The sequence below is a fragment of the Neovison vison genome, chromosome 11 (genome assembly GCF_020171115.1).
Source record: "Neovison vison isolate M4711 chromosome 11, ASM_NN_V1, whole genome shotgun sequence".
NCBI classification, from domain to species: Eukaryota; Metazoa; Chordata; class Mammalia; order Carnivora; family Mustelidae; genus Neogale; species Neogale vison.
In genome coordinates this window covers 95,444,143-95,470,841 of record NC_058101.1, presented here as the reverse complement: position 1 = coordinate 95,470,841, position 26,699 = coordinate 95,444,143, and positions in this window count along the sequence as shown.

The window sequence follows — 26,699 nt, the reverse complement described above, 5'->3', positions numbered from 1 at the left end:
TATATATAATGGAATATTACTCAGCCATAAAAAAGAATGAAATCTTGCTATTTGCAACGACATGGATAGAGTCAGAGAATATTATGCTAAGCAAAATAAGTCAGTCAGAGAAAGATTAGTACCACATGGTTTCACTCATATGTGGAACTTAAGACACAAAACAAATGAACAAAGGGGAAAAAAAAGAGAGAGAGGGGCAAACCAAGAAACAGACTCTTACCTGTAGAGAACAAAGTGATGGTTACCAGAGAGGAGGTGTACCAGGAGATGAGTTAAACAAATGATAGGAGTTAAGGAGTGCATTTGTTGTGGTAAGTACCAGGTATTGAATGGAAGTGTTGAATCACTATACCATACACCTGAAACTAGTATTACACTGTATGTTAGCTATTTGGAATTTAAGTTAAAAACAAAAAAACAGGAGTTTCAATAATATCAAATTAACATCTATAGATCATGACCAGAGATGGAATCAAGGGTTGGATGCTTAACTGACCAAGCTACCCAGGTGCTCCTTTAAGTTCTTTATATATTTTGGATACTAATCTTTTAACAGATACGTCATTTGCAAATATCTTTTCCTATTCTGTAGCTGTGTTTTAGTTTTGTTGATTGTTTCCTTTGCTGTGCAAAAGCTTTTTATTTTGATGAAGTTCCACTACTTTATTCTTTTTGTTCCCCTTGCCTAAAAGTTGCTACAGCTGATGTCAGAGAGGTTGCTGCCTGTGTTCTCCTTTAGGATTTTGATGGCTTTCTGTCTCATGTTTGGATCTTTCATCCATTTTGAATTTATTTTTGTGAATGGTATAAGAAAATGGTCTAGTTTCATTATTTTGCACGTTGCTGTCCAGTTGTCACAACACCATTTGTTGAAGAGACTGTCTTTTTCCCATTGGATATTCTTTCCTGCTTTGTTGAAGATTAATTGACCATATAGTTGTGGGTTCATTTCTGGGTTTCCTATTCTGTTCTGTTAATATGTGTCTATATTTGTGTCAGTACCATACTGTTTTGATCATTACAGTTTTGAAATATAATTTGAAGTCTGAAATGGTGATACCTCCAGCTTTGCTTTTCTTTTTCAAGGTTGCTTTGGCTATTTGGAGGTCTTTTATGGTTTCTTACAAATTTTAGAATTGTTTGTTTCAGTTCTATGAAAAATGCTGTTGGTATTTTGATAGGGAGTTCATTAAATGTATAGATTGCTTTGGGTTTTATAGACATTTTGACAATATTTGACAAATTTGTGTATCAGTTCTAGCTAATTTTTGATAGAGTCTTTCAACAAATTGGATAACCTGGAAAAATGGATGAATTCCTAGAAACATACAAACTATCAAAACTGAAATAGGAAGAAATAGAAAACTTGAACAGAATAATAACCAGAAAAAAAATTGAATCCATAATCAAAAAACTCCCAAAAATAGAAAAAGGTTAATCTATGAGGCCTGCATTACCCTGACACCAAAATGAGATAAAGACCCAACTAAAAAAAAAAGAGAGAGAGAGAGAGAGAACTACAGGCCAATTTCCCTGATGAACATGGATGTAAAAATTCTCACTAAAATAGTAGCAAACCAAATCCAATAATACCTTAAAAAATCATTCACCATGATCAGGTGGGATTTTTTCCTGGGTTGTCAGGGTGGTTCACTATTCACAAATTAATCAACATGATACACCACGTTAATCAAAGGAAGGTTTTCTTTTTCTTTTAAAGATTTTTATTTATTCAATTGACAGAGAGAGACACTGCAAGAGAGGGAGCACATCAGGAGGAGTGGAAAAGGGAGAATCAGGCTTCCTGCAGAGCAGGGAGGCCGGTGCTGGGCTCAGGGCTGGATCCCAGGACGCTGGGATCATGGTCTGAGCCAAAGGCAGATGCTTAATGACTGAGCCACCCAGGCGCCCCTCAAAGAAAGATTAAGAACCAAATGATCTTCTCAAGAGATGCAGAAAAACCATTTGACAAAGTACAACATTCATTCATGATAAAAACCCTCAAAAATACATTTAGAGGGAACATAGCTCAATATAAGAAACTTCTGGGTTTTTAAAAGACTTTTGAGGGAGAAGAGATGAGAAGAACTTAAAAAACTTCAGTAGCACTTCAAGGTACAAATCCATTACTTTCCAAAGGAGGACGTTAGAAAGCTTTAAATTATATCATGGAGTTTTTGTGTGAAATACCAAGAAAGATTTCCTGACAGTAATTTATGATATTCATGAGCAAGAAATGATAAACTGAAGCTTTAGCGCCTCATTGTTATTTTTAATTTATTTTATTTAGATTCAGTTAACATTAGTTTATTGTTAGTTTTAGAGGTAGAGTTTAGTGATTCATCAGTTGCATGTAACACCCACTGCTCAGTATATCAAGTCCCCTCCTTAATGCCCATCACCCAGTTACCCTACCCCCCACCCACCTCCCCTCCAGAAACCCTCAGTTTGTTTCCTATAGTTAAGAGTCTTTATAGCCTCATTGCTATTAAAGAAACATGGAGATTCCTATCTGCTTAGAATAGCTAGAATTTGGTAATGTCTGCCAAGTATATGAGGTAGGGCAGAAAGGGTGACATTAGCTGGGTGCCTTCTGGAAGAATCAAGATTTTAGAAAGGTTTTTGAATTCTTTAAATGAATGAAGTAAAGTAATAACCTACAAGCATCAACAATTCTTTTTGTTTTTGTTTATCCCTTGAGAAATTTTAAGGATTTAAATAAGGGTAACAGAAACTTAGTTCCTTCTTAGTGTTAAACAACAAAAATTCAGCTGAATAAATTTAAAGATTAAATTGGCTTTATTCAGTGATTCATGAATCAGGTAACATCCCATCTAGCAACAGAAGGGAGTTTTGTTAAATTGTAGAAAAGGAAAGTTTTTAAGGGCAGAAAGAGGGTGAAAATAAATTTTTAGTAAAGATTGGATCTTCCTAAGGGAAATGAAAAAGGGGGGTCTATTGAGCAGATCATCTATAGGAATAATCAGGTAATGCCATATTGACTAGTTAAAGGTTATATTCCTAGGGGGGGTAAAACTGAAATTACATTATAAGTTTGGGTTGCTGACACAGGTTTTAGCACAGGTGCCTCCATTTATGGGCTTGCTGTCTCTTCTTTAACAGTAGATACTTCCAACAAAGAAAATAATAACCAATATTTTATAGGAAAACAATGTGTCTAGTACTGATTGAGGTTATTGTATGTGCCAGTTCATAAAAATCAGTCTTTATGCGAGTAAATATTTTTAAAGAGAATTTTATAAGTATGTGTGGTAGGTCCCCAATTGATGTCTATATCCCAATCCCTTGAACCTAAATGTAACAAAAGGGATTTGCAGATGTGATTAAGATTGCTAATTAGCGGACTTAAAGAAGGGATTTTATCCTGAATTACCTGGGTGGGTCTAGTGTAATTACATGGACTGTTCAGTGGTAGAGGAAGACAGAAAACTCAGTAAAAGGTGTGACCAGGGAAGATATAGGAGAGATTTGAAGCATGAGAGGAATTTGGCCCACAGATGCTGGCTTTAAAGGTTGAAGAAGGGGGTCATGAGTCAAAGAATCAAGTGGTCTTTGAATAGCCACCAATGAAATGGAAATGCTAATTCTATAGTGATAAGGAATTTAATTCTGCCAACAACTTGAATGAGCAAGAAAATGGATTCTCTCTAGAGATTCCAGATAAGAGTGTAACCTGCTAACACTTTGATAAGATCCCTTGGACTTCTGACTTATAGAACTCTAAGGTCATGAACGTGGGTTTTTTATACTGTGAAGTTTGTGGCAGTTTGTTTTAGCAGCAATAGAAAACTAATACATCATGCAATCGTCTATAATACATTTAATATTTATAATCTATGGCACAAAATCCACTCATGAAATTTCATGCTTTTTTTTTAGTTTTCTGATTTAAGAAAGATGGCTCAAAATATTAAGTGAAGGTATAAATTTTCTCCCTATGCCCAAGGAAATGCAGTGTCTGAAGGATCGCAGAACCATGGGAATTGCATGAGGCCTCACAATCATTCCAGAGCAAAGAGATTGTCCTCTGCATTCAGGGCCCCATATGCCACAGAGTGTCTTCTGCATTGATGGATTATAGGATTTGGGTTATTAGCAGAAGAGAAGGCAAGAGGAGGGGAATAATGGTGCCTTCCTAGAAAGGGGCAGCAAAATTTGAAATAAAGACTTGATAAATGCACTGCTTCTCAAGTCAGAGAGGTTACACATATACCTACCTTTCAGCCATGTTTCTGATCTCTAAGAACTGTTGACAGTATTTGGGGAGAAATGGCACCTGAACTGCTTTGTCACACTTTCCACTTAGACCAGGCCTCCTTTCATCCTGGTTTGGCTGCCTTGTTACCTTCCTCATTTTGAGATCTCAATTGTTTGCCCATCATGCCACCTTTGTTCTGATCCACTCACTGGGAAGACCTAAGATAGCTCTAGATTGTGTGCATGTTGAAGTATGCCTGGTGCATACCTAAGCAGGTAATAGCTAGAAAATGTGTGTTGTGGTCTAATTTATGTCTACTGTCTGGAGAGTTATCAGGATGGTGAGTTCTGCACATGTTTTCTGTGCTTCAGTGTCAATATAAATGAAGCATATGCCATCTGGGACTATGCTTTCTCTACTTCATCCCTGAGTTCCCCAAAGAGAAGCAGCAATAGAAAATAGATACTAATTCTTGAACAATAAGCCTCTGTTTTATGTAAACAGCTAAGTTACAGAAATAATAACCTAAGTTACAACTGTAGAAATCTCCTATGACCATACATAAGCAAAAATGATTTCTTTTTTATGGTTGCTGATATTATGACTTTCCATCCTAATTACCTCAGGAATCTGTGTTCCCAGGAAAATGCAACACATAGAAACGTTGTATTTTAAACAAACATCATACAAATTTTTCCAAGCACAAAAACAAAGGTACATATTGATCTCAGGTAGGAAAGTGAGTGAATTATTCTCTGCTATCACATAACTTGAATGTGATGAAATAGGTTTTATTTACTGTATTGCTTTGATAAAAAAGAATCATTCTATTCTAACATGGAAAACAATGTGTAGTTAGGATATTTCTAAGAGTTTAGATTCTATTACAAATTTATTATAACACTCTGTTTCACCACAATATTGAGTGCTTTAAAGGAATTCTTTATTACAATATGATAAGCAAATGAAATTTGCATTAAAGTTGTAAAGATTAATAGTGATTGAAATGTAGTATGAAGCTTATATGCATTTTTTAAAATAGAGGGTGGAAATGAGGATTTATGAAAGCCATTTTTGGCTTCATGTTGAGAAAATCAATAATAAAAACAAGAACACAGATGAAAACTGGATAGAAAAGTAAAAGCTTCTAGGCAATAATCATAGAATCCTTGGATCCAGTCATCCTGAAGCCAGGTCCTTTCTTAACTTTCCTCTTACATGAGTCAAAGGATTATAATAACTTTTGTACAAGCTAATATACATTCGGTTTTGTCGGTTACCCAGTACAAACTCAGATCAAGTAGTCAATGCCTCTTCTACATAAATCACATAGTTTGGTGTTTAGGAAGATGCAAAGAGATTTATATTATACCAAGATTTTAAGAATGAGAACATGTATGTGTAAAACAACGCATTCTTGCATCAGGATGTCTTACCAAACGGTTATATAAACAAAATGTATTTAAAAACTTTCAGAAGAAGGAGCTGTATTTGTAGTTGGAGCTGTGAATAAAAGCTGAATGAATAAGATCAAGTATTCTCTATAATGGTTGATATAATTTAAATGAGTAGAGGGGAAACATTTTTAAAATTCATGTTTTTGATGGATCTTAACTAGGACAGAGTCACATGTTATATGAAGGGTTGTTTCTAAAATCATTACAAAACACAAAAAACCAAAAACCAAAATAAATAGAACCCAAAACTGCATCTAATGAAAATCACTCTTTTTAAAACGTTACTATTTTTGAAAAGTTAGTATACTATATCATTAAGGGTTTTTAGTAAGATTAAGACTCCCGATGGGTTTCCTGTGCTCTTAAACCCTGTATTCTTATTCTTCCATTATGTCTTAGGTGGTGCTATAGGTCAGCATTTATCAGGACTTCCTTGTGCGGCCACTCAGACTAATAATGCATAAACATAAGGGCATCTTATTTAGACTTTGATGTGTGAGGCATCGCTAGAATGATGCAATGTATAAATTGTGATAAACTGAATATATGATATTACATGTGTTTGATAGTTTCAGAAAACTATCTAACCTATAATTTGAAATAAATTAGGGTTGATGTTAACATGTCGTGTTTAAGTAGAATTTAGAATGCTCTCACTTACTTATTCATGCAAAAATATTTCCTAAGAGACTACCTTGTTCCAGGAACTCCATTAAAGATACCGTGGTAAACAATAGAGATATGATTGCTACGTTCATTGAATTCACATTCTGATGGAAGACACTGTCAAATGGACGTTCTCATTGTGGCTGTGGATAAGTGCTACACGTGACGGGGTACTGTGGGAACACAAAGAGGGCATTTAGACTGAAATCCAACTAATGAATCAGGACAAAAAGATTTAAGATGTAAGTTTCTTGTGTAATAGTGCTTAGGGTTTACTTTTTGTTCTGTGATTTAGAAAAAGACAACAAAAGCCAAACAAAGAAATGAAAGTCTGAGATTTTTCTGAAGTCCCATCATCACAGCTTCTCACAGTCAGTTACCATAACAAATGCAGTGATTCTGCTAATTGGCTGTTGCTACAGTTACTGTGATTTGTTGTCTCTGTTCACAACTAGTGTTCAACACATCATTTTCCTTGTGACAGATGTCGTGTAAGGGATGAATCCAAAGAACTGAAGTTCTAAAAAACCATCCACTTCCTATTGTAGTGTACCCCCTTCATGAGAAAACCAATCAGAGCCATTTAGATCGTACTTAAAAATTTATGAAAATATTTGAAAATACCCAAATGAGTAAGAACTCCACAGTTTGTCAATATAACACATTAAGTTGAAAAATAAAACAATATAGAATTGAGGCTTTACAGGATGCTTTAAGTAAATCGAGTAAGACATTCAAATATTCAAAAGTACACAAAATACAAATACATATGCAAAAATTCTCAAAGGTGAAATTAACTCATTACATGGAAGATGTTTTATATTTTAGCAAAATGAATTCTTCATATACTTTGTTAGGTGAATTAAACATTAGATGGATTTGTATTTAATTACAGAACTTTAATTGCATTTACCTAGAGCCCCAATTGAGCAAGATCTTAAAGGATTGATTGGGTTTTAAATATATTAGTGGTGAGAGAATTCAAAAAAAAAAAAATGCATGGCATGTGTCAAGAGAGTCGGGGCTTTGCCACTGGGTGAAGTTTCTAGTGTGTGCAGAATAGTTAATGAGAGGAAATGTAAGTGGGGCCCAAACAGTAAGAAGTTGGAATGACTACTGTATAAATCTCCAAAATGAATTTTGTACCATGAAGAGGAAAGTATGCAGTATTGATGTATTTATGCTATGTGGACCTTCCAATACAGTGGGGGAAGACACACATTCATTATTGAGCATGTACTAGATAATAGCCACTTTTCTACACTGTGAATAGTGAGTAAAACAGAAAAAGGTACCTGCCTTCTTAGACCCTATACCCTATTTTAAAGGTAATATAATTCCAATTATGATGAAAGTTTTGGGGAAGAGCAGTGAAGAGAGAGTAGGACTCAGTTTATAAGAGAACAGAAAGTAGAGAGAAAATCAATTATTGTTTTATGATCAGCTGAGGGACTAAAATAGTGAATGATAAATAGGATAGACAGATAGTCTTATTGATGTGATTTTGAATGTCACCAGTATCACTGAGTAGTTAAATAAGATTCTTTGGACAGTATGTATGTCTCCAAATAACACAAGTCCTGGAAATGAAGTTGAAAGATGGTCGTAATAAATTGTAGAGTGTATTCTTATCGTGGAATGAAGGATGGACTTCCTGACTTCCTATTGTTTCCTGAATCACATCTTTTAGGTCTTGCTGTAAAGTTGACAATTAGAGGCAATTATTTTATGAGAATAAAACTAGGTAACCCTAGTCATTTCCAGATTAAATTAGGTTTCAACTCATTAAAAAAATTGACATCTTGCCCCTCTCTCTCTTCTTCCTTGGGTTGATGTTTTCCTTTTCCACAGCTCAGCAGGAAAGGGAGTATCTGCTTTTTTTTTTTTTTTTTTAAGATTTTATTTATTTAGGAGAGATTGAGAGCACAGAAGGAGAGTGAGAGAGAAAGAAGCAGACTCCCTGCTGCGCAGAGAGTGCAATGTGGTACTCAATCTCAGGACCCTGGGATTCTGACCTGTGTCAAAGGCAGATGCTTAACCACCTGAGGTACCCATGTGCCCTGTGAGTGTCTGCTTCTCAGTGCATTTAATGCTGTGGCTGGCCCCAGCCCCTAAGAGTTTCATTATTTTTTTATGGTGACATGGATGCATTTTGTGGTTTCAGATGGAAAGAAGATTCAAAAGTAAAAATTAAATTTAGTTTTAAAAAATAAAAAAATATTATGTTTTTGCATAATGAAATTGCATGAAATTTTATGCATTTAAATTCACACTCACTGTACTAAGTATTTACTCAAACCATTACAGAAAGGGAAGAGTTTGCTGAAAATTAGCAGATACCAATAATGATGGGGATAAAATAGTATAAATGTATTTCCATGTTCTTCAAAGGAAGTAAGTTGTTGGTAGGTTATGTAGGAAAGATGGGAAGCAGAGGAAAGTTCAGTTATTTGGGAATATCCATTTTGTAAGGACAAGACACACTGAGTTTGCAGTAAGAAATGGAATTTGGGTAAATTGGAAGGGGAGGGGAACCATGAGAGACTATGGACTCTGAAAAACAGTCTGAGGGGTTTGAAGTGGCGGGGGGGTGGGAGGTTGGGGTACCAGGTGGTGGGTATTATAGAGGGCACAGCTTGCATGGAGCACTGGGTGTGGTGAAAAAATAATGAATACTGTTTTTCTGAAAATAAATAAATTGGGGAAAAAAAAAAAAGAGCATAAAAAAAAAAAAAAAAAAAAAAAAAAAAAGAAATGGAGGACAAATGAGGAAGGAAGACAAGAACCTAAACTTGTACATTGCCAGCCCTATAGCTTACCTTAACCAGACTCCAACCAGGCTTTGAACTGATTTCACTTGCTCACCATCTAGTTGCTGTCATATAGTAGTAGTGTGAGGTCCTTTGTGTGTGACATTCCTGTATAACATACGGACAATGTATGAAGAAGCCGCGGGTTGCAGTATAAGAAACTGAACCCAAAACTAAGAAGCTGGGTGATGAAGCTTTCTAAAGGTAGTATTTGCTACTTATGTGTAAATACACTATATGTTTCAAGCTGATATTGTTAGGGTATAAAATACTTGGCAGGACCTCATCTGGGACAGGTTGAATACTGTCACTTCCAATCTAAACATAATTCCCTTGAAGAACTGAGGAAACTACAGAAGCCCAGTTCACACACTATCATCCAGCTTCGTATCTCCTGTTGAGATTTGCTCAGAATTTATCTTTTGTGTTTATAGCACTAAACTGTAACTTCTATAGGTTGTACGTGTCAAAATGCTCATTTCCATCAAGCCTCATCTCAGTACTCTGTGGGACGTTGACAAAATATCACAGAAACTGACTCACATGGACAATTTAATGCAACCCTTAGTGACTTCCTCAGCATGTATCACTTGTCTCTTTGTCTGGTGGGCCACCCTTATCTGTATTTTCACTTCTGTTACCTGTTTACAAAATGTATTTCACTGTCTTATGGATTACATTGTGACAGTTTATGTGTTTAAAAAACTTTTACATGGGTCTCTCATTTCTCAGATTCTACCTTTCAATAATATTTACACTTGAATTCCATTTGAACAAATAATTTATTTTCCTTTGGAAATGTGAACACCACAGAGAGAGGTAGTGGTCTTTAGTGAGGGACAGAAGTTAGTCAGCAGAAACCATAGAATCTAGTCATAGCGTTCATCCCATTTGTTTTGCTGTGGTATCTGTGACCCAATCATAGTCTTTAAATGTTCACTCCATTTTCCACTGTGCTATCTCCTTAGCTAACTTCTTAAGTCTCTGATAAAGACAGTTCAGCTGGGAAAGGTTCAGCTGCTTTCCAGGGACACTTAGGCTTCAGGACTCAGGGGATTCAGGATGTGGATATCACATTTCTCTCTGACCAAGATAGTAGACTTTGTCATTCCTAATCTATCGTTTACACATGACTCTGACATGAGAAATTTTTCCAAAGACTTCTGACCCTCAGAATTCTGCAGAGAATTAAGGTGGTTTTAGGTCATTCTCAGCCCTCACCTCCATCTAGAGACTCACCCAAGAGCGGTGGGAGAATTCAGAGGCATTGTCACCAACATCGAAACATCAATTTTTTTCCCTTCCTCCATCTTGGAGAATCTCGCATGTATATGTGGTTCCTTTAAGAGAGAATTATTACTATCTCTGCTTCATGTGTCTTCTCCTAAATATTTCCTTCTTACATCTAATGATGATAACTTTACAACTTGGCCCATTTGGGCCAATAGTGACCTTATATCTTTCAACCCAAATGAAAGATGATAAAATCTTCTTGGTTCTCTAACCAAGTCTCTGCCCTCTTCTCTCTCTCTCTCACTGCCAATTGAAATAAATAAATAAATAAATAAATAAATAAAATAATGCATACTCAGTGTCTTGTCTTCGCTTCTGTTCTTATACTCTGTTGTCAAGGTTGTCCTCCTGATGCTAACTGCAGTTAGGTTACTCCTTTATCGTAAAATCATTATTGACTTCCCATTGCCTAAGAGTGCTTAGTCTCATTGCTTACAAATTCATACTCCTAAATGATCTGACCTATTTGTCTTCTCAACTCTCCCTTCCACCATTCCATTTAATTTCAACCCTCTTGGCAAATTTCAATTCCTTAATATGTTTCATATATGTATTTTTTTCAGCCATTCCTCCATGCTCTATTAAGTGTCAGAAAATGCCTTTATTTTTTTTAAAGATTTTATTTATTTATTTGACATAGAGAGAATGATCACAAGTAGGCAGAGATGCAGACAGAGAGAGAGAGGAGGAAGCAGGCTCCCTGCTGAGAAGAGAGCCCAATGCGGGGCTTGATCCCAGGACTCTGGGATCATGACCTGAGCCGAAGGCAGAGGCTCTAACCCACTGAGCCACCCAGGCGCCCCCAGAAAATGTCTTTATGTTACCATTTTCATATGTTCTATTTTAGTGAACTTTCAAGAGTCAGCTAAAATTTTTCCCTCAGATTGTCAACACACACACACACACACACACACACACACAGGGAAACTCTTCCATCCAAGCTGCCACAATCCTTTCCTCATACTTCTCTTAGTTGCTTATTCTCCATCTTATAATATATTAACTGAAGCCCGTGTCAGCTCCTGTGTTCAACTACATTTTATGTTTCTTAAGTTGAAAAAATTTTCCTTAATCCTTATATTCCCCCCAAAATAATTAATAATGTATAAAGTGTAAAATAGTCAATAGATGTTTATGATAAAGTAATTAATTTATATTTGGCTTCTTTCTTTAATAGATTATTTTGGGGAACACCCGGGGGGTTCAGTTGGTTAACCATTTGACTCTTGATCTCAGTTCAGGTGTTGATCTCAGGATCACGAGTTCAAGACCTGCATTGGGCTCTGAACTGGGCACTGAACCTACTTTAAAAAAATAATAAAATAAATAGATTGGTATTGCATCACAGGAAGAAGATTTTGGTGAGCTTTTATTTTACCTAAACTAGTTGTATCATATTATGTGTGTGCATTTACATGTATGCACACACATCATTGCAGAACATATGAATGATTGATTTTGGCTTTAAATAATTTACAAGCAAGTCAACCATGTTCTAGTTTTTGGAAACTTTACTTTAGGGAGTGATAGGAGGAAGGAAAAGGCTATGTTGTATTTTCAGTTGCTACTTTACTTCAGCTTTTGGAAGAAAAGAGAAAACAACTTAATACCTCACCATCAATCTTTTTTGGTCAGCCTGACCATGTGCAGCATTCTTTTAGTTTTATTACCTAGCAAGCTGGCAATTTCAGGAGTATTCAGCATTGTCAGTCAGCCCATCAGTATGATATGGAAGAAGCAGTGCATGTCATTTTTAGGGCATCTCCTTTCCAATATGGTATAAGTTTATTAAGGCCATTTTTTCACTCATGAAATTATAATGAACCAGATTTTCACACATTTTACAAGAATTGGCCTATGCAGCTTAAAAATTAAGTTGAGCAATTGTGCTCACTTTGGCAGCACATATACTAAAAAAAATTAATTTGAACAAAATTAAAATAAAATTTAGTATAATTGTGTGCTATTTTAAATCCTTAAACTGAATGTGTAATATGAACTCCATACGGTTATAAGTTGATTTGCTGAATTAAAGAAGGGGAAGAAGGTCCTGGTATGAAAAAAGAATGAAGTCTACACAAAGGAAATTGTGGCTAGTTTAAGCCATGAAAAAAAATTAAAAGGAGAAAATAATATAACTGGTTTGGTATTAGTAGAATAATCTAAAAGGTGATAGAATAATCAGGAATTCTAGGAGACAGAAAAAAAGCAAGCAAATCAGTGAATAATGTTAATAGAAAGACCACTTATGGGGAAAAAAGAACCAGTATTTTATTGATTTCATAAAGAGCCAGAAAAAATATTGAAGACTTAGAACTCTGAGGTTTAGTTCTTAAATTTTTTTTGTTTAGAAAGTATTAAAATTACTGTTCATCTAAGTCACCTAGAAATATAGTTTTATTGTCAAAAAAGTGAACATAATAGACCAAAGTTTTCTTAAAAGATCTTTACATCAGATGTAAGCTTATAGAGTCTGTATCATAAGAAAATGTAAAGAAAAACAGAAGCTGAAATAGCCCTAGAAAGTTGGTTTCTCTTTTAAAGCATTTAAAAAAAAATTTGTTTTTGTTTTACAATTGTTTGCCTAATAGTACTCTATCATATTTAGATTCAAGTTATATAAACATTTTGTTAACAACTGTTGATGAGGCTTAATAATAATCTACCTCCTATATTATTTATCTTTATGAAAACTGCTGAGTTTTTCTCTTTGTTTCTTTTCATGGAGAAAAGGATGATTAGAAAGGCCACTTTCCTGAATATTGAACAGATGGATGAAAATAACTGAGTGATATTGAATGCTTTACATACTGGCTAACCTAGCAAAATATATTTAATATTTCTATAGGTCCTACAAAGTATCCTGTCATTTCATTACTTTTATTTCTGGGAACAAAACTTTTCAAAATATTTAATGGAAGATGTCAAAGTAGGCATTAGAGAAAGTATTAAGAGAAGGCATGCTGCCTGTTTTCCTGTGAGGCCCTCAATAAAGATCTATTTTATTTCTTGGGTTCTAATATATTCAATTTTATTTTATGTTGTAGAATCATATTTGAGTAATTTTAGTATGATTATGACATATACAGAATTTAGAAATATAAACTAGATGGATTAATAAGAAATTATGCCATTGACTTAATATATTACTATAAGGAATTCATGTAACTCCTTTAGGTTATAATTTCCTAGGATATTTATTTTTCTAACAGGAAAAAAAGCACAGGGTATTTTTTGAACACTCTTCTCTTTAGCTAAAAGGCTATTCTGAAAGTCAGGCTTGTTTTGCAAAGTTATTCCTGGAGAAGATTGACTCAGAGGGCAGCATAACTTATGATTACCATTACTCTGAATAAATGGTTCTCTTATGAGTAATACTGAGATCATGATTTTTAAGCACTTATGGCTTTCCTTGAACCCAAAACATACATTGGGAAAAATTCAAGTTAACATGTTATGTTAAAAGGATTTATAAAATATGTTATAGACATCTTATGTATTTATTAATACTAATGAGTTTTACACTTTGAATTTTGAAGAAACTGAAATTTCCCAGTGGGAACAGGCATAATGGCAAAGCTGAGTAGTAGAGACAAGGGTTCTAGACTCGTGTGGACTTGACTTAATCATGACCTCTGGTGTCCGTTTTCTATGTTGTAAAAAGAGGAAGTTGGAATAGTTGATGTATAAGGTCTCTTATAGATTTAAGTTGTTTTATCTATAAATTTAAAATTTTTTAATGATCATTTTATTTAGAATATATTTGGATTAAAAAAAGTTGTGGAAGAATATCAATCACTATTACCCTTGTTAGTAACATCTTACATTAGTATGAAATACTGGTCACATTTAAGGGACTAATACATAAGTATTAACTAAAGTTTATATTTTTAGTTAGATTTCCTTAATTCTTACCTAATGGTCTTTTTATATTCTAGTATCTCATATAGGATACCATATTATATTTAGTTAGTTATCACATCTCCTTGGGCTCCTCTTGACTGTGATACTTTCCCAGATTTTCCTTGTTTTTTGATGACATTGACAGGTTGTTTTTATTTACTTGTTTTTTTGACATTGACAGTTTTGAAGAGTAGGGAAGTATTTTATGGAATTTTTTTCTGTGTTTCCTCTTGTGACTAGGCTAAAGGTCTAGGTTTCTAAGAAGGCCACGGAAGTAAAGTGTCAGTGTCACCACATCACATCAAAGGTACATACTATCAACATGATTTATCATTGTCAATGTTGACCTTGGTGACCTGAAGTAGTGTTTCTCAACAATAAAGGTACTCACTTTTTCTGCCTTTCTATATTCTCTCTTTGAAAGGAAGTCATTATGAGTAACCCATATTTCAGGAGTAAAGAGTTACACTCCACTTACTTGATGGTGGAGTATCTACAATAATTTGCAATTCTACTGGATGGGAGATTTGTCTTATTTATTTGTTTGTTTATTCAATTATTTATATATCAGTGAGGACTCAGAGATATTTATTTTATAGTTTAGGTTATTATATAATATTACTTATTTATTCCTAAACTTGTTCTAGCTTTGGTTATTGGAGGGTCTTTCAGTTGGCTGCTATGTCCCTTTGATATACCCACATCACTGTATGTGTATGTGTGTGAATGTGTATGTGTTTAAATACTTTTTGACTCTACAAAATGCTCTGAGTTCATATGTATTTATGCCTCAGTTCTATATAAACCATTTATCCAAGAAGCCTGGTTTTTTTTTATTAGAAAATAGTACTAGAAACCAAAATCTGAGCACTAGTATGTTTGTTGCTACTAGGATGTCTTGCTTCTAGGCACTTTCAGCTAATAGTAAAGAAATGTATTCATACATACTAACATGTATTTATATAGCTATAAATATTTATATCTTATATTTAAATTTTTGTCTATGTAGAAAGTATTAAAATTACTGTTCAACTAAGTCACCTAGAAATACAATTTTACTATCAAAGAAGTAAGCATAATAGACCTAAGTTTTCGTAAAAGATCTTTACATCAGTGGGTGCCTGGGTGGCTCCGTGGGTTAAAGCCTCTGCTTTCCGCTTGGGTCATGATCCCAGGGTCCTAGGATTGAGCCCCGCATCTGGCTCTTTGCTCAGCAGGGAACCTGCTTCCTCTCTCTACCTGCCTCTGCCTGCCTCTCTGCCTGCTTGTGATCTCTGTCAAATAAATAAATAAAATCTTAAAAAAAAAAAAACCTTTACATCAGATGTAAGCCTATAGTCTGTATCATAAGAAAATGGTAGGAAAAAGAAGCTGAAATCGCCCTACAAAGTAGGTTTCTCTTTTAAAGCATTTAAAAAAAATTTTTTTGTTTTACAATTGTTTGCCTCATAGTACTCATATTTAGATTCAAATTATAGAAACATTTTGTTAACAACTATTCATGAGGCTTAATAATAATCTACCTCCTTTATTATTTATCTTTATGAAAATTGCTGAGCATGAGTTCATACTAATGTCTCTGACCAATCAATTACCACATGGGTCATTGAAGCCTTCTACTTTTGTTTGTCTGAAACCTTCCATTCCAACAGTGATAAACCTGACACCCAACACCCACCATTCATTTACTTAACTGTTCAAGTGCAGTACACATGTGTAGTGGTGTCAGGTCTGTTAAGCTGTAACCCTGTAGGAAACAACTTTATGAACTAGAGTTCATTACTTACTTGAAGTTCCTTTTGCTTTTAGTCTTACAGACTCCATTTGTTTTCCAGGTTACTGAAATGAAATGAACAACTTTTTCATATATTCCTTCAATGAGGTTAGTTCATATATTTGTAATATAGTTAGTTTTTTTTTATTGTCACAGAATTTTATGCAGGGATCATTTAACCTGTATGTGATTTTTTAAAAATCTACATATATTAAGGTTTGCTCATTCTGCTGTAAAGTGCTATGGGTTTTGTAAATATAAAGTATCAGAGAGCCACCATAACATCATTATATAGAAGAGTTTCACCATCCTAAAAAAATTCTCTGTGCTTTACCTATTTAACACCCTCACCCAAAACCAAGTTTCTTACATGACTGATTTGTTTGCTGTCTCTATAGTTTTTTCTTTCCAAGAATGTCATATAAATTGAATTCTAAAGTCTGCAGCATTTTTCAGACTAAATCTTTCATATAGCAATATGCATTTGAAGTTCATTCATGTCTTTTTATGACTCAATAGCTCACTCCTTATTGCAGAATAGGATTCCATTGTATGAATATATCATAGTTTGCTATCCATTAACCTATTGAAGAGCATATTGTTTGCTTCCAGTTTTTGGTATTAGGAATTAAGTTGTTAGAAACATTCATATTCAGATTGTTGGTAGCATAAGTTTCCAAATCAGGTGGGGAAGTACTTGGAAGTGTGATTTCTGGATTGAATGTTAAGAGTGTATTTAGCTTTGTAAGAAACTGCCAAACTGTCTTCCAAAGTGATCATACCACTTTTTTCCCCACGAGCAGTGAATGAGAGTTTCTCTTGCTCTGCATCCTAGCCAGAAGTTGGCAGTTCTTTTCTTTTGAAGCCGTTCTAATAAGTGTGGAATGGTATCTGACATTTCTCATTATTATTTCAATGTACATATGATATTTAGCATTTTCCCACATGCTTATTTGTCATCTGTATATTTTCATAAGGTGTCTGTTCAGATATTTTGCCCAATTTTTAATTGAGTTTTTTGTTTCTTATTGTTGAATTTTAAGAGGCTTTGTATATTTTGAGTAGAAATCCAACATGAGAGATTTTTTTTATCATGAGTGAATGTTGGAATTTGTCAAATAGCTTTTTTTCTGCATAAATTAATATATGTATTTTCTTCCAAAGCTAGTCTATATATAGATTATATTGACTGAATATAATCTATAAATCTATATATAAATATAAATATATAAATATATTTTATATATATTATATATAAATATAAATCTATATATAAATATAATCTATAAAATATTGAATCATTCCAGTATACCTGGAATAAATCCCACCAGGTCATTATATTTTTTAAACTGTTGGATTAAATTTGTTAGGAGTTTTTTTATTTGTACTTATGAGAGATGTTGGTCTGTAGTTGTCCTTCTGTTTGTTTGTTTTTGTTTTTTTGCAATATCTTGATCTGGATTTTGTTACAGAGTAATACTGACCTCCCAGAATGAGTTAGGAAATGTTTCTTCTGTTTCTATGTTTTGGAAGAAACCAGAGACAGTTTCTGTTACTTCTTTTTTAAATGTTTAGTAGAATTCACCACTGACACGATCTGGGCCTGATGCTCTATTTTATCTTATTTTTAAATTGAGGTATAATTAACAAAAATTCTATATATTTAAGGTATACAACCTGATGTTTTGATATATGTATGCATTGTGAAATTACAGTAATCAACCTCATTAACATATTTATCACTTCACATAGTATTTTTCTTCTGTGGTAAGAACACTTAAGATCTACCGTCTTAGCAAAATTTTTAAGTATACAGTACAATTTTATTACCTATACTGAACCATACTGAACATTAGATCGCCAGAATTTATCTATCCAGAATAACTGAAACTTTATACCCTTTCACCAACATTTCTCCATTTGCCTCAACCTCTTGGCCTTTGGCAATCACCATTCTATTCTCTGCTTCTGTGAGATCAACTGTTTAATTCCGTGTATCAGTGAAATCATCTGGTGCTTTATTTTTTTTAATTTTATTTTTTATATTAACATTTAATGTATTATTTGCCCTCTGGTGCTTTATTTTTGGAAGGTTATTAATTATTGACATAGTTTCTTTGATAGATATTCTTGTGTGAGTTTTGGCAGTTTTGTGTCTTCTAAGGAATTGGTCCATTTCAATTATGTTTTCAAATTTGAGGACACAGAGTTTCTCATAACATTCCTTTATTATTCTTTTAATGTCCATGAGATAAGTAGTGATGACTTTTTTATTTCCAATAGTGGTAAATTGTGTATTTTCTCTTTTTCTTAATAAACTGACTAGAGTTTCATGAATTTATGGCTCTTTAAGGAGCCATCTTCATTGTTATTGTTGTTGCTGATTTTCTCTATCATTTTCCTCTTTCCAATTTCATTGATTTCTGCTTTTCTATCTTCAGTTTCTTAATACGGAAACTTCAGTTATTGATTTGAGATTTTTCTTCTTTTCTGAAATAGGCATTTAATGCTATAAATTTCCCTCCAATCACTGCTACTGCTGCATAGCACAGATTTTGATAAGGTGTATTTTCATTTTCTTTTATTTCAGAATATTTTAAAATTTCTCTTAAACTTTCTACTTTGATTTATGGATTATTTAAAAAGGTGCTATTTAATTTCCAAATATTGGGGGATTTTTCTGCTATATTTCTATTATTGATATCCAGCCCACTTTCATCTTGTTCTGATAGATCATGTACTATTTATGATTTCTGTTCTTTTAAATTTGTTTTGGTATGTGTTATAATCTAGAATGCAATCTATTTTGGTGAATGTACCATTTGAGTCTAAGAAGAATGTATTCTTCTGTTGGATGGAGTGTTCTAGAAATGCGAATTAAATCAGTTTGATTTATGGTGCTGTCATTATATTCTTACTGATTATTTTGCTTACTTTATCTATTAATAACGGAAAGAAATGTGTTGAAATTCTAACTTTAATAGTGGTTTTGTCTGCTTTCCTTTAAGTTCCATCAGCTTTTGTGTCATTTATTTTCATGCTCTTTTGTTAAATGAATGCATTTAGGCTTAATATGTTTTCTTGGAAAATTGACCCCTTTCGCATAATGCAGTGTCCTTTTTTTTTTCTTTTATTTATTTTCAGCATAACAGTATTCATTATTTTTGCACCACACCCAGTGCTCCATGCAATCCATGCCCTCTCTAATACCCACCACCTGGTTCCCCCAACCTCCCACCCCCGCCACTTCAAACCTTTTTATGACTGATAATATTCTGAAATCTGCTTTGTCTGAGGTTATCAAATTTTCTTTTGATTAATGATGTTAGCATGGCATATCTGTACCTGTATCTTTCATTTTATCCTGTATGAATCTTTATATTTAAAGTGAGATTACTGCAGACAACATATACTTGGGTGGGGTTTTTTTTGTATACACCCTGATAATCTCTTCTAATTGGTATATATAGACCATTTTACATTTAAAGTAGGTATTGGTACAGCTGAACAACATCTACCATGTTTGTAACTGTTTTCTATTCTTGGAATTTTTTTATTGTTTTTCCATTTTCTGGCTTCTCTGGTTTTAATTGAACATTTTTACATGAGTCCATTTTACCTTCTATTTTAATGTGTCAGTTATACTTCTTAAAAATGTCTGGTTTCCCTAGAGTCTAAAATATATATTTTTATATAATCTAAATTCATTTTCAAATAATATGGTACCACTTCATATGTAGTGAAGACAACTTATTATCAGGGTATTTCCAATTCCTTCCTCTCATCCCTTGTAATAATGATGTCATTCATTTTACCTATACATATGCTATAAGCACCTAATACATTGCTACTATTATTGCTATAAAGAGTTATTTTTTTAGATCAATAGTGTAATAGAAATAAATACTTTAATTTTTATGTAGTCCTTCTCTATTCCACTTACTTTCTTTATTAGATTAAAATTTCATATGTTTACGTAGCTTTATAGCTCATTTTTTTTAGATTTATTTATTTATTTATTTGACAGACAGAGATCACAAGTAGGCAGAGAGGCAGGCAGAGAGAGAGGACGAAGCAGGCTCCCCGCCAAGCAGAGAGCCTGATTTGTGGCTCCATCCCAGGACCTCAGGATCATGACCTGAGCCGAAGGCAGAGGCTTTAACCCACTGAGCCACTCAGGTGCCCCTATAGCTCATTTCTTTTAAGCACAAAATAATATCTCATTTCCTGAATGTACTACAGTTTAATTATCTATTCACTTACTGAAGGACATCTTAGTTTCTTCCAAGTTTTGGCAATTATGAATAAAGCTACTTATAAAGATTCATATACAGATTCTTGTGTGGACATAAATTTCCATCTCATTTGGATAAATACCAAGTGTGTAATTGCTAGACCATAAAGCAGTAAGAGTATGTTTAGTTTTATAAGAAACTGCCAAACTACTAACACCAAGGAAATAGAAACAGTCATCAACAGTTATACACCAATAAGTGAAGCAACCTAGAAGAAATGGATGCATTCCTGGAATTGTATGACCTATAACCAAGACTGAAACAGGAGGAAATTGAAATGACTAGACCAATATCTAGTAACGAGATTGAAACAGTGATCAAAAGCCTCCCAAAAAAGAAGAGTCCAGGACTTGATGAATTCCCTGGGGAATTTTACCGAACATTTCAAAGAAAGAAAAATACCTATTCTCCTGAAGCTGTTTCAAAAATAGAAACAGAAGGAAAACTTTCAGACTCTTTCTATGAAGCCAGCATTACCTTGGTCCCCAAAACAGAAAAAGACCCATCAAAAAGGAGAATTCACCAATATCCCTGATGAATATGGATGCCAAGATTCCCAACAAGATCCTAGCTAATAAGATCCAACAGTACATTAAAAAGATTATCCACCAAGAGACCAAGTGGGATTTATCCCTGGGATGCAAGGGTGGTTCAACACTCGCAAATCAATCAGTGTGATAGAACAAATCAATAAGAGAAGAGAGAAGAACCACATAGTCCTCTCATTTGATGCCAGAAAAGCATTTGACAAAATACAGCATTCTTTTCTGAATAAAACTCTTCAATGTATAGGGATGGAGGAAACATTCCTCAACTTCATAAAATCTATCTGTGAAAAACCCAGAGTAAAATCATTCTCAATGGGGAAAAGCTGAGAGCTTTCCCATTTTGATCAGGAACATGACAGGGATGTCCACCTTTGCCACTATTGTTTAACAGAGTACTAGAAGTCCTAGCAACAACAATCAGACAACAAAAAGAAATGAAAAGTATTCAGATTGATAAAGAATATGTCAAACTCACTCTTCCCAGGTTACATATCTTACATGGAAAACCCAAAAGACTCCCTCAAACTACTAGATTTCATACAGCAATTCAGTAATGTGGCAGGATACAAAATCAATGTACAGAAATTAGTTGCTTTCTTTCTTTTTTAAGTTTTTTTTTTAATTTATTCATCTGACCAACAGAAATCACAAATAGGCAGAGAGGCAGGCAGTGAGAGAGGAAGGGAAGCAGGTTCCCCACTGAGCAGAGAGCCCCATGTGGGGCTTGATCCCAGGACCCTGAGATCATGACCTGAGCTGAAGGCAGAGGCTTTAAACCACTGAGCCACCCAGGCTCCCCAGTTACTTGTTTTCTTACACACTAACAATGAAACTATAGGAAGGGAAATTAGAGAATTGATTCCATTTACAATAGCACCAAAACCTGTAAGATACCTTAGAATAAACCTAACCAAAGAAGTAAAGGATCTGTACTTGAGGAACTTCAGAACACTCATGAAAGAAATTGAAGACACAAAAAGATGGAAAAACATTCCATGCTCATGGATTGGAAGAATAAACATTAAAATGTCTATACTGCCCAGAGCAATCTATACTTTCAGTGCCAACTCTATACTTTTAGTGCCATCCCAATCAAAATTCCATTGACATTTTTCAAAGTGCTGGAACAAACAATCCTAAAATTTGTATGGAACCAGAAAAGACCCTGAATTGCCAAGGAAATGTTGAAAAAGAAAAACAAAGCTGGGGGCATCATGTTGCCTGATTTCAAGCTATATTACAAAGCTCTGATCACCAATACAGCGTGGTACTGGCACAAAAACAGACACATAGACCGAAGGAACAGAGCAGAGAGCCCAGATATAGACCCTCAACTCTATGGTCAAATAATCTTCAACAAAGCAGGAAAAAATATACAGTGGGAAAAAGACAGTCTCTTCAATAAATGGTGCTGAGAAAATTGGACAGCTACATACAAAAGACTGAAACTCAACCATTGTATTACACCATACACAAAGATAAACTCAAAATGGATGAAAGACTTCACTGTGAGACAGGAATCCATTAAAATCCTAGAGGAGAACATAGGCAGTAACCTCTTCGACACTGGCCACAGCAACTTCTTTCAAAATATGTCTCCAGGGGCGCCTGGGTGGCTCAGTGGGTTAAAGCCTCTGCCTTCGGCTCAGGTCATGATCCCAGGGTCCTGGGATCGAGCCCCGCATCGGGCTCTCTGCTCAGCGGGGAGCCTGCTTCCTCCTCTCTCTCTGTCTGCCTCTCTGCCTACTTGTGATCTCTGTCTGTCAAATAAATAAAATCTTAAAAAAAAAAAATATGTCTCCAAAGGGGAAGGAAACAAAAGTGAAAATCAACTATTGGGACTTCATCAAGATTAAAAGCTTCTGCACAGCAATGGAAACAGTCACCAAAACAAAGAGACAACCCATGGAATGGGAGAAGATATTCTCAAATGACACTACAGACAAAGGGCTAGTATCCAAAATCTATAAAGAACTCACACTCTTTTTGTGTCTTCTTCAATTTCTTTCATGAGTGTTCTATAGTTCCTTGAGTACAGCAATCAGAAAACAAAGAGAAATAAAATGTATCCAAATTGGCAATGAAGAAGTCAAACTCTTCTTTTTGCAGATGACATGATATTTTATATGGAAAACCCAAAAGACCCCACCCCCAAACTTCTAGAACTCATACAGCAATTCAGTAATGTGGCAGGATACAAAAATCAATGTACAGAAATCAGTTGCTTTCTTATACACTAACAGTGAAAACACAGAATGGGAAATTAGAGAATCGATTCCATTTACTATAGCATTAAGAACCATAAGATACCTGGGGAAAACCTAACCAAAGAGGTAAAGGATCTGTACTCGAGGAACTACAGAACACTCATGGAAGAAATGAAGAAGACACAAAAAGATGGAAGACCATTCTATGCTCTTGGATTGTATATGTTCGTTTTTTACTCAAATTTGAAGTTTAACATATTGCCAAGCCCAGAAGAACTTTGATAAAAAGTAGTAAAGAAATTTTAGGTCTAGATTTAGCAACAATGCAATTTAAATATCATTAATGGCAGAGTATAACTAAGCAATAAAATTCTGGGTCATTCTCATTTCTGGTATTTTGTTTAATTTTCCTTAAAAGCAAGTTCTATATCATAGATCCCAGACTTATTCAATGGGCTCAGTGCCCAGATTGCACAAAGATTTCAGGTAAAATAGATAATCTGGGTGAAGACTGGGATAAACATATGAAATATGTAATTTTGCATAGGCTTGAGAGACATAGAGGGAATTGTTCTTACAGAATTATTTCTGGCAACCTATTTGCTTTCTACAGAAAATGTCCAGTTTTGGCTAGTTCAACAAGTCAACCATGACCTCATAGATAAAAGCATAAATGAGAACAGCAGCTGTACCTGAATATGGTGCCATTTCCTTAGTTAATTGTTTTTATATGGTCATGACTTAAATACAGTCATACATTCTCCCAGCATGACTGCTAATGAAATGTTTTTCATTTTTTAATTCTGTTACATGAGATAATTCTAAATGTCTGTTTCTCTACCGCCATATGTTGGTATTGTGTCCAGCTACTACAACAAAACTTAAATGTTTGTAAGAAACTCCAGATTCCTTCTATATATGGTGGTAACAGAAAAGACATTCCATTCTCATTGCTTTACACATGGAAAATGCCATTTTTAGAATTTTTTCAAAGTGTGCCAAGAAACTGTACTATTTGGCCTGAGAAAACTGAATGGCATGCATATGCCAACTCCTGCTACTGTTGTGAGGTCATTCCTAAGCATCTTACGAAGTGTTTATACCAACAGCTTTTCCATGATGGTGATTAACAGGCTTTTCCTAAGAACTAAATTTTAATACAGCTACTTTTCCATTTGATTCAGAATAAATTACATCTATAAACATAAATTAATATATTCCTTTAACCAAGCATATATATTCTGTTTGTTCTAGGTACTACATAAACATAGGATTCAAACAGACCTTGAAAAATCATCTAGTCTAACACCCTACCTTTATTCAATAAAGCAACCAGTATGGCTACTGCACATTAGTTCCATAGTTGCTGAATTAGGGATGATTCAGGGTCCCATGGTAGAATCAAAGTAGCCAAGGTAATAGATATTTGTGGAGTTAGGGAGTCACTTTTTATCAGCCTGAATAGTTTATATAGTTTACTATAGTTCCATATTTTATCAACTGGTATGAGCTGAATATCAGCTGTGGTAATATACAAACTAAGTGTGGGAAGACTTACTCTTCTCTGGGATCTTAATACACCATGACACCATTTCCTTCTGAGGCCAAATAAGGTCTCAAATTCTATCCCAGATCTCCAGGGCCTCACCATCAATCAAAGCAAGCTGTCTATTTTGAAAAAAGAAAAAACAAACAAACAAAACCCAACAACAAGCCAAAAAAAATTTAAAAAGAAAAACAAAAAACTTCATCTATGATCTGAAAGAATTACAAAAAGATGAAGAATTCCAAATTTTCTTTAATTCCAGTTATTCTTTTTTTTTTATTGTGTTATGTAATTCCAGCTATTCTTCATGGTCAATATTATCAAGGAATTCTTAATCACATCTTGCATATAATCCTGCAGTTCTCTCCTTAAGGAGAAGTCTTATCTAATTCCATGCGCTCATACTGATATTCAAACACATCTTTCTCTGAAGTCTTATATTTTCTCTGAATCGCACAAGTTAGCACTTGCTTACACAGTAATTTCTATTACCTTCCAGTTGTTTCATGTTTGGATGACTTGCTCGCTTTAGCAAGGTGAGCTATTATTGAATGTAAGTATAATATATATATACACATATATAATATATATACATCTATAATATTTAATTTGTATTTCTTACATTTACCACAGATTTATCTGTATATTATATATTGCTTATATTTGCTGTTACTTAGATGTCTATTGCTAGAATAATAAATCATGATGGACTTAGTAGCTTAAAGCAACACAGATATATTATTCATAGTTATATATATTGTATATTACATATTATATGACTATATATAATTATATATTATATAAATTATATATTATATGTAAGTTATATAAATTATATATTATATATGACTATATATTTTATATATTTACATAAAGCATATAAGATAAATATATACATAATAAATATATAACTAAAATATATATAATATATTTATACATAAAAATGTGTAATATATATTATTTATAGTTATACAGGTTTGAAATCCAACATGGATCTCACTGGGCTAAAATCAAAGTGTTGGCAGGGCAGATTCTGTTTTGAAAACTTTAGCATAGAGGGTCTTTTTCCTTGATTTTTCTAGCTTCTTGTCTTATGAAAATTTAGGCAACATATAAATCACTCTGCCTTTAAGAAAAAGGTTTAATTTTGATTTTTTAGGCACTATGTTTGTGTGAAAATGAGAGGGCTTAATGTAAACATGTTGACTTTATATATTTATATATTTAGCCAATGAATATGGAGAGCAGAAAAAGAGGTGAGAAATACCAAGCCTGTGAGGAACTGGTACTGACACATTTATATAAAATTTCTGAATATTTCATTTGAAACCTAGATTTTAAAGGTTACTTCTAATATTTTAAAGTCATTATTTAAATATACTTTGAACTAAATATAATAGCTGTTTTCAAAAAAATATACAATAATTATATGTATAAGAAAGAAGTAACATACAACTAGAAGATCCAATTTTGGAGTCTCTTTGCCTCTACTGGTTTATCAGGTTGGACTTTTGGGTAACACATCACAGTTCTTGCATTTTCATTTTTATGTAGTATATTGTGAGAAGAGTATTAGATTAAGTAGTATTTCACCATCACCTTGCACCTAGAAATAGTCAAGTAAAAAAAATCCATTTATGACAACATAATTCTTTAGGAAAACTTAATAATAATTGTCATTTTAAAAATATTTGTTAATTATAATATGTGTATATATATAGATATATATATATATATCTATATATATATATAAAATTGGACCATCTTATTCAACTATAACCAGGAGCTTTCACTGGGAATTTTAGACATTCTAAACTGTTCATCTATCAAAACTACTACTATCAAAACATCTACTAAAACTAGGAATCATTGCAGACCTGGCTGATTGGACTCATTCATCCTGACTGAGAAATATAATATCTAGAGCTATGAATCTATGAATTAAACACTATGGACATGACTGGCTGGGTTTCTACTGTAT